A 10363-nucleotide genomic window follows, 5' to 3' on the forward strand; every position below is an offset into this window, starting at 1 on the left:
AACCACCTAGAGCAGCCATGAACATCCTGGCCTGCTTGCGGGCTGCTGGGGAGCCCTCGGTAGGTCAGTCACCCTCGCGGGGCACTGTGCCCACGTTGCCCCCTTTGGAGCCAATAGCGTGAAATGGGGGCAAAGCTCCCAGCAGAAGGCAGTGGCCAGCGAATTGGCTTAGGTCAGTGGTCCCCAACGCGGTGCCCGCGGGCGCCATGGCACCCACCGGGGCATTTGTGTGTGTCTGCCGACAACCCGGGCCAGCCCCACCCCCGGCGCACGGGAGGCGCCGGCCCCAGGCGCGGGACACGCACCGGCGCTGGGTGTGCGGTGCTCGGGCGGCCCCAGCCCCGGGCCACATGCGGGCGCTCGGGCACGCAGTGCTCGAGCGGCGCCGGTGCCAGCCCCAGGTGCGTGGCTCGGGCGGCAGCGTCAGCCCCGGGCCCACGGCACAAGGCGCTCGGGTGGCCCCAGTCCCGGCCCTAGGGCACACGCCAGCGCCGGGTGCAAGGGCATCCCAGTCCCCTGGTGTGCCCCAGGATGCACGGTCCGGCGCCCGGGAGCTTCTAAAGGTTGGGGACCACTGGCTTAGGTGCCTGCGTGTGCCCTGCGCTCACTATAGGACACTCCCGGGACTGACAACGCAGCAAAGCTCTTGTCAGGGAACTTGTCCCTCTGCAGAGAGCCTAAGGCCTGGGCACCACTTCGGCTCCACTTCAGCCTCAGAGCCTGTCCGACGGCTGCTGCTCACTGCATGGAGCAAAATTGTCCACCTGCTACCAATGTTCCCTCTAATTTTTTCCATTGGCGTGTGTGAATTAAATTTTGTTATGTGCAATAAGGCATGTGTTTATGTGCACCACCAGTAGATGCACATGCTGCCAGCTGTGGGCATTCTGAAAATCAGCTGGGTGGAATTTGAATTGCCCCTGGGCAGCTACCCAAGTGCTCAGCTTACAGGGAACACTGCCTGCTACCTTGTGTCTCTTTGGTTGCTTGTATCTGCCAGTGATTTCTCCCTTTACATTAAACTGCCCACAATCCTCTGCTCAATGTATCTGTGCAGTGCCAAGCACAGCAGGGCCCCAATCCCTGACTGCAATACACATAGCCAGAAATGATAGCTACCGTGGCCTGCGAGGATGGGAAACTCTGGTGATAGGAGGCCCATAAGATAGAGATACTAGTAAAAGGGCTGGGTCATGCTCCCTCAGTTCTTTCCCTTTGCACAAGAGCAAATGGTCAGACTTGGGAAGACACACTGTGTGGCTGTTCGTTTTTGCTAGGCAAGGTTCCATGTAGAGGGGATGAGTTCTCAGGCTGGAGCAGTACAAGGAGCTGGAGAATTTCTGTCTTGATCACTAATGGGAGCCAATTCCTGAGCTGGGCTTGCTGTCTAAGAACCAGACCCTGGTGCTGAACTGAGTTTCCAGTAGGGATGTTAAATTTTGATGAACTGGCTAATCGAATAGTCGATGCAATTTGCATCGACTATTCGATTAGTTAATAAGCCTCTGCCTTTGAAGTGTAGCAATAGTCCCTGGGCTGTTGCTACACTTGAAAGGTGAAAGCACTGCGGGGATCACGGGGCCAGCCTGTGTTCCCGTGGCACTTCAAAGCGGCAGCGTCGCATGGAGCCCAGGGTCAGCTGGGGATTCAGAATCCTCAGCTGACCCTGGGCTCCATGTGGCACTGCCGCTTTGAAACACCACAGGGAGCCTGGTATCAAGCTCCACACGGCATTTCAAAGCAGCAGTGCTACATGGGGTCAGCGGGAAGTCCCCAGCTGACTCTGAGCTCCACCAGGCACCGCTGTTTTGAAATGCCTTGTGTAGCCCAGGGCCAGCTGGGAGTCCAGTCCCCAGCTGGCCCCGGGCTGCACACGACATTTCAAAGTGGCAGACCCCCAGGCTCCACGCTGTGCTGCCACCTTGAAACACCTCATGCAGTCTGAGCGCTGTCGCTTTGAAGCACCCCCTTCTTTTCCTCCCTCCTTGCTGCCTCTTTCTGATAGAGACAGCAATGGGGGAGGGGAAGCGACTAGTCAACTAGCATGTCAACTATCCGATAAGCATTTGCTTATCGGATAGTTGATTAGTCAACTAGTCGTTTACATCCCTAGTTTCCAGGCGGAAGGTCCCTGCATGCTCTTTGTGATTGTTGCTGTTCCAGGACAGGTGCTTGCAGGGCGTAGAAACTGTTGTAAACATGAGTGGCACTTTATGCTGTGTCTGCACCATCCTCCTTTTATCTTCTGCTCCCTGGTTGTGTTCCCTTCTATGCTAAAACAACAGGTCCCAAGGCTGCTCCTGGCGGCGACTTTTCTTATCTTGGAAAGAGCGGCATGGAGTTCACCCAGAGATGCACAGGACTGCCCAGCGCCTGATACCTGCTCAGAAAAGCCACCAGCTGAAATGTGGGAGGGAAGGCCCAGCGTGTGGAGTGGAACATCTACGGACCCGGGGAGGATGAATGGCAGCGACAGCAGCCCTGGATGCTGCAGGGATCATGGCTGTGGTGTGACATAGGGCAGGCTGCACTCTAGGGAGTTAGCAATGGCACCGCAAGGAGGCCTTGAATGTGGGGATAACCCTGCTCCCAAATGCCTTTGTCCATGTGGTTGACTTAATCACAGAACACTAGAACTGGAAGGGACCTCGAGAGGTCGTCAGGTCCAGTCCCCGGCCCTCACGGCAGGACCAAGCACGGTCCAAGGCAGCAGCCAGCCTGGGTCTGAGGACACCAACAGCTGAGGGATCCGTCATGTCCCTTGGGAGCTTGGTCCAACTGGACCAGGACTCCTCGGCTCTGCTAAACATTTGTGTCTAATTGCTGTTGTGAATTTGTTTGACTTCTGCTTCCTGAATTCCCCTGCCTTTCTCTGCTAGATTAAATGTACCTGGGATTTTCTCCCTGCCGAGGCTCCGGGCTGTCCCCCGTTGGTCTTCTCTCTGATGCGCTCACTGCACTGAGCTCTTTACGTCACTCTCATTCTCTCCAGCCTGCCAGTCGTTTTCCTGCCCCTCTCCAATTGTTCAACTTCCTTTAAAAAATGCAGCCTCTAGAACCGGATGCGGTATCCCAGCCTGATCTCTGCTATGCCGCAGAGAAAGATGAAACCACCTCTCTGCTCCCGCTCCCTTGTTCATACATCCACCCATCGCATGGCCCCTTTCCTGCCCCAGCGTTGCCCTGGAAGCTCATGTGGCATTGTTGGCTGCTCTGACTTCCCAATCCTTTCTGGAGTCTCTGCTTTCCAGCACAGGGCCCTGCTCATGAAAGGCAGGGAAGGCACCTGATCACATTAAGACATTAGGAGAAACTTCCTAACTGTCAGGGCGGTTAAACACTGGGATAAATTGCCTGGGGAGGTTGTGGAATCTCCATCCCTGGAGATATTTAAGAGCAGGTTAGACAGACACCTGTCAGGGATGATCTAGATCAGTGTTTCTTAAACTGTGTTCCGTGGCACACTGGTGTGCTGCAAGGCAGTTGGAGGTGTGCCATGGAGAACAACAGAATTCAAAATGGCCGCCCTTAAAAGGGCAGGCGATTTTTTTTTTTTTTTTTTTTGCTCAATAACTTTCCCCTGACCCTTTTTTCCTGCAGTAACTTTTCCCCTGACTCTTTCCCCTGCCCCTGACCTTTTTTTCCTCAACAAAAAATCCCTGGTGTTCCTCATAAAAAATATTGTTTTGTGTTCCTCAGTCTTAAAATGTTTAAGAAACACTGGTCTAGAGGGTGTTTGGTCCTGCCATGAGTGCAGAGGACTGGACTTGATGACCTCTCAAGGTCCCTTCTCATTCTGTGATTCTTTTGTGGTGCTTACCTGGATCATTTGCCCCCCTAACCCTGAGTGAATGGCCTTCCTTGTGAGGGGGCTCAGATCAGCACATAGGCACCTGACCCACGCAGTTGGACACCCATCCCTGCACCAGTAGCTTGACTCTGGTGCTCCTCCCCTGAACCGCCTCATTCCCCTCCTTTGTCTGGCCTGTTCCAAAAGAGCCAGAATCCTCATCATTTCTTCCCATGGCTTGGATTCGTCATCACATTTGTCATTGAAGGGGCAGTCCCCTCATCAGCTGGAAAAGGGATTCCCTGCAGTCCTCTTCACTACCTTGTAGATGGTGGAGGAGCAGAGATTAGCAGCCTGTCTCCAGGCTTTGACCATCCCCTACACTCAGCCTGGCCAGTGTTTTTCCCTGTGCTACTCATGTGGGGCGGAGGCGTTTTCGCGCGCGCTGTCGGCATGCCATGCCTTTCGGTGCCGGAGGGTGATTACCCCCCATTCCATTAGCTGTGATAACTGTCGACTCCAGCTGGCTCTGCTCTTCCCAGGGAAGTGAGCTGACATTTTAGGCTGTCTGGACACATTTGGGTATTTATTTTAGGTCTAAGATCCACTTAAGCAGAGGCCATAATTCTTTTTTAATGAGCAATGCTCCGTCTCCAGCTCTCCTCGGGATGGCGCAAATGCTGGTGACCTATTAGCAGAGCCAAGCAGGGTGACTCACCGAGCGCTCGGAGAAAGAGGCTGGAAAAGAAGACACAACATTGTCTCTGTGTGCTTCTCTGGGCAGGGCAGCCCTCAGGCCTGCTCAGAGCTGTCAGAGTGAGAGCCTGCGGGGGCATCATCTGCTGGAGGTGGGGGAGAGGTGAGACATGGCTGCCTGAGGTGGTGCAGAGGAAAACTGTGGGGCGAGATGACTGGGAGTGAAATGGGAATGTCTTTCCAAAATGGCCACCCTGAGAAGACTCAGACAAGCTGGGAAATTTTGAGCCGGGTTGCGAGGTTCCTTTGTTGTTCTCATTGCTCTGCTCCCGTTAGGACAGGGGTCTGTAAGAATGAGGCTTCACAGGATGGGGTAGGCCTACACGTCTAGTCAGGCCTTCATGAAGCTCAGTAACTTAGAACTGTGTGGATTCCCATGAATCACCTCACACCCCAACCCAGGGCAAAGGGCTCCTCTCAAAGTGGCCAACTTTTCCACACAACAGACATCCTGAGTTGGCCAGAGTCTCCCCTCAAACACTGACCTTTGTGCTGAGGGACTTAGCGCCAAGGTCCCCCAAAGCCCATCCAACAAAACCACAGCCTTGGTTTGCCAAAAATGTGTGAACTGCGGCAAAGCTGGCCCAAGGAGCCAAGTGCAGAGCCTTTAGGTTTGTTAGAGGAGTTCTGCCAGTTGGGCTTTTCCCCTTGTTGCTGAAGTGTGTGCCATTGGCTGGCTGAAGCCAAGCCACTAGAAATAACCACAATGGGGTTCTTATTAATTCCAAAATTGTTTTCTACTGTCTAAAAATCTTATATTTTCCCCCAATCATGTTTCTTGGAAGGGCTCAAGAAGAAACCTCCAAAGGCCCTTTGCAGACACCGCGGATCCAAGTGTCAATCCAAACCCACAGACGTCTTGAAACATCTCTCTCCACCGTGCTTCAGACAGGAAGACAAGGGGACTGATCAAGAGGAATTTGTGTGACTTTTCCTTTGCCTTATAGTCCCTTGGATATCCATCAAGACTGCTTTTCGAGAGGCAGCCGTATCCAATGGACTAGCTGAGCATAAGACAGACTGGAGATGAAAATCACTCTGTGCAAAGGCACCCACCCAAGACCTCTTGCTGGCCCTCTGCGGAGGGGTGAAATTCCTCCTGAGTTTGAGGGTATCACCTACCTTCTCTAGGCGGGACTTTTCCTATCAGTAAAAGCAGGTAATAAGAGCTACCCCACAGGCAGGTTTGTTAATGTAAAGACAACTGCCAAAATGCTATATGCTCATTGTTATGGTTTTCTGTGTTAAACGGCTGTTCTGCTTCTTTGCCTATCCAACATTTTTGGATGACATTTTTTTAAACTTGCATAGAACAATCAAACTTGTCCTCTTCTCTTCTCTTCTCTTCTCTTCTCTTCTCTTCTCTTCTCTTCTCTTCTCTTCTCTTCTCTTCTCTTCTCTTCTCTTCTCTTCTCTTCTCTTCTCTTCTCTTGAAAATGCTGCAGTTCCCAGCCAACCACACTAGATCAAGTTTCAGCCTGGAGCAAATGTTTACAGCTGAGCAATAAACCCCTGAAGACAGAGCTTTGAAGTGGGAACTCTGACACTCCAGCCCTAGGGACCCGGCTATTGGATGCCCCAGGAATTATGAGCAGTGTAATAGAGCCTGTCAAAGGCAGAGACAAGCTCCCTGGTCCCCTTGCTTTGGGACACACCCTTGCAAACAGCAGTATGTCGCACTGACGTTGCTGTCAAAGCTTGTCTAGCTGCTACACATTTAGAATCAAGTCCCACATTTCTTCTCTCTCTGATAGGAGGCTACTTTACAGCTTTGCTTCCCTACAATGAATGACTGTTGAGCCTGATCCTAAATTGACCCTAAACGACCTGTTTTGTCCAGGAAGGAAACAACACGTGATTTTGCAGATAGCTGGGTATAAGCGTCCAAGAGGCTACTGTGGGAAAGTAGAGCTGCTGGCCTGCATTGTTGTACTGCAACCAACAGAGGTCCTCATGGAGCCAGTGAGGCCACAGCCACTGTACCTTGTCGGGTGCCTCTGGCCATGAGGCATCCCCCTCTCCTGGGAGTGGCAGGAATTGTTCTCCCATGAGTTTCCAGACTGGGCATTGTCTCAACAACCTTATTACATGCATCCTGCTTCAAAGGGACTTTAACACCAGATTACAAAGGGAAGCCTCAGAACTGTCATTCATGCTTAAATTTGACACTTTACGAATGGGCTTTAACAAAGATGCTAATTATCTTACCCATTACAAAGATAGCTTCCCCAATTATCACCCCTAATATAATTATCTCACAGACACCAACCTCCCTCCCTCCCTCCCTCCCTCACCCCCCCCCCCCCCCGTTCTAAAATCTGATTTGTCAAATTTATATCTGCTCACTTTTTTTTTATTGTATCCCTTTGGTATGTATGGTTGTGCCAATTTTCTTCCACTATTTGATCTGAGGAAGTGGGTCTGGCCCACAAAAGCTCATCACCTAATAAACAATCTTGTTAGTCTTTAAAGTGCTGCATAAGCCTGTGTTTTGTTTCAGCAAGACCAGACTAACACGGCTACATCTCTATTACAATTCGAGCAGGCATTCCCTTCCCCAACTCTCCCACCATGCATGGAGAGGGCCCTGCACGAGATGCCTCTGCGGCCAGGACTCACCCGCTGCTGCCCAGTCCCAGGGTGACTGAGAGCAGTAGGCCACGCTGCTGGGGAAGGTAGCACAGCCAGTGCCTAATTTGTAATGAAAGAGGTCCTGGGGCTCCGAGCTGCCAGGCCCAGAGGGGCTGGGGCCCCGAGCTGCCAGGCCCAGAGGGGTGGGACTCTGAGCTGCCAGGCCTGGAGGCGCTGGGGCTCAGCCTTAGCCATCTCTGGCACAAATTCAGCACTGAGCACCAAAGCGCCAAGCCAGGCTGAAGGGCAGGTCATTCCCCCCACCACCCAGGTACCGTAGTAGGGCCAGCGCCTGATCACTCCCCAGTGCTCGTCTCAGCCTAGGAGGTGCACTCCCTGGATGGGGTGGCTGCAAAGCTCCTTTGCTCCCCCACCAGGACTCTCGGTAGCTAGGGCTGGGCAGCAGGTTCTTCCTGGCTAGGAAATGACTTAGCAAGCTGGCTCTAAATGATTGAAGGTAGCCCTGTCTCAGCTGACCCCCACCCTGCCTGAGACAGCCCCTTGTCAGAGAGAGAGAGACTCATGGTTACAGAGTGAGAAATAGGAGGGGAGTAGGGACAGTGGCGTAGTGAGGGCGGATGGGGGGGCAGTTGCCCCCAGGCGCCATGCTAGGGAGGCGCCAATTTAGTCCCCCTCCGCTCCCCCCGTCATCCCTCGGCTCACCTGCTTCTCCTCCACCCACCGCCGCCAGCTGGAGCCTCCTCTCTGCCCCCGGCCCGACCCTCCTCCATCTCCGCCAGCAGGTGAGTGCATGCGGGGGCCCAGCCCCACAAGTGGAGGAGGTGGGGGAAGATGCGGTACAAGCTCCCCCCCACCTCCTCCCAGGGCTGGGCTCAGCCGTGCGCCAAGTTCAGGGCCCCGCCACGTGGTGGCGGCAAATGGCGGGGGAGGCACAAATTTTGCCTTTGCCTCCGGGTGCATAACACCCTCACTAGGCCTCTGAGTAGGGAGTTCTAAGGACAGACAGGGGAGAGGGAGGAGGGGCTTTGCCGGAGACACACCACCGGGCTACCTCACTTCTGAGGGGCAGGCCGACTGCCCCGACACGACAGACAGGAGGTGCTTTGCCTGAGGAGAGGGGCAGAGGAGCCAAGGGGCAGAGGAGCGCTCGCCACAAGGGATATTCTGCACTCAGGCAGGGGAGAGGCCCGTCTGGCACAGCAGGCACAATCCAGGCAGAGCTCAGTACCGGCTCGTGTCCCTCTGTGTAGCCCGGGGGAGCAGCCTCCCTGTCTTCCAGCAAGGTGGTTCCACCGACTGGAGGGAGCCATCTATGTCTTATGGGGCCAAAGGTGGGCTGAGCCCTGGGGAAGGATCCCTGTTCTGCCACAGACCCCATGGGACAGTGACAGTCCCTCCAGGTTGGACCCGACACCTATTGGGTAAAAGCAGATGCTGGTATTCCTACAAGTGCTGGGCACAGATATGGTAGGGAGCCTGTCATGAGGCAGATGCCAATGGGAGTTGGGTACACAGCCAGGGAGAGAGGCAGCTGCATGGAGCACTGTCCAGGGGGCTAGAAGAAGAAGAGATGGGAGTGGAATCATGATGTCTGGGCTCTCTCATCCCAGCTTTGTCTCAGGGCAGTTCCCAAGGGCTCAGCAGCCATGGATGAATTCAGCCCCGTCCTCTTCTTCTGGAGATGCAGAGGTAAAGGGTGTTTTAGAGCTGGCCATCAGGTTCCAAAATTTGAGAACGTGACAGTTTTTAATGTTGAGAATGCAAACAAAAAACCATCAAAACCCCCAGACTAACAGCAATTTCTGCCAGCAAACCACCCCCGCAAGACAAACAGCTGCCAGCCCCACCAGCAACACCCCCCCCAGACTATCAGCTGCCTGTCCCTCCCAGCACGCCCCTCCCCCAGACAAACAGCTGCCCCTGTGGCCTAAATTCTCAATAAAAGGTGTTTGGAGTTTGACCATAGAATGGAGCTGCTCCCAGTTCTATGAATCTCAACATTTGACTATGGAAAGCAGCCTAAGTCTGGACATTTTTTTCCCTTTCCCATCAGCTTGTCCCTTTTTTGTGCTAATCTGAAGGGTCCAGGGCCCACCCGGATCACCCTTCCATCAGCTCTGCCCTGCATTAATTCTGTTGACTTCAGCAGCGTTCCTTCCAGTGATACGCTCCAGTCACACTGAAAAGAAACTTACCCTTGTACTACCAGAGCCAAGCGTTGCCTCTATAAAGATCTGGGCTTCGCTTTTAATGAAGCCAGAGATTCTCACCTCCTGATTTCTGCATCAAACCTGTAACTTTTGGTTGACCTGGAGCATGTTGTTTAGAAAGAGGCACCTGCTTGTGATTTAAAGGCCCCAAACAGAGAATACACCATGTCACCAAATATGCTGTCCCAGTGATTAATTCCCTTTCCTGTTCAAAATTTGCACCTTGATTCCAGCTTGCATTTATCTAGCTTCAGCTCCCAGCCACTGGTTCTCGTTCTGAAGATCCCGGTGTTATCAGAAATCTTCTCCCATGCAGGTGCTTGTAGGCTGTGATCAAGTCACCTCCTCACCTTCTATTCGTAAGTCTTTCATTGTAATCCAAGGCCAGAATGGACTGCTCCAGCTGTCGAGTCCAGGGTGGGACAATGATGCAATGGTGGTTTGCTGCTATATTACCTGTGCGGCTGAAGGTACCGGCGATTGCAGCTCCTATTGGCTGCAGACCGCTGTACCCGGGAGCAGCGGGAAGAAGCATGAACCAGGACACCACTTCCCGCAGCTCCCGTTGGCTGGGAACAGCGATCTGCAGCCAATGGGAGCTGCAATCGCCGGAATCTACAGCCGTGCAGGTAAATATAGGGGTGGTGAGCTAACCCTGGTGGACCAGATCCATCTTGCAGGCTGGGATTTGCCCACTTCTGATCTAGTCTGACCTCCTGCATAGTGTGGGCAGTAGAATTCCACCCACTGCTTCCTGCTTTGAACCCAATAAACTTCTGATTGCACTACAGTCCTAGAGCTATGGAAGGGTCTATCAGCTTATCACATCTGTCCTGGACCACCAGCCTCTGCACCCTCCACCCAACAAGGCATATTGTAGCATAATTTCAATCCATTGTGTCCAGGCATGCACTAGCACTTACAGGTCTTTGGCTAGCAGTCCATCACTGGCAGAAAAGATGTATTACCCATCCCCAGCTCCATGTCCCTCTTTGATAGCATCTGTCAAACTATA

The sequence above is a fragment of the Pelodiscus sinensis genome, chromosome 25, assembly GCF_049634645.1.
Source record: "Pelodiscus sinensis isolate JC-2024 chromosome 25, ASM4963464v1, whole genome shotgun sequence".
Lineage (NCBI taxonomy): Eukaryota > Metazoa > Chordata > Testudines > Trionychidae > Pelodiscus > Pelodiscus sinensis.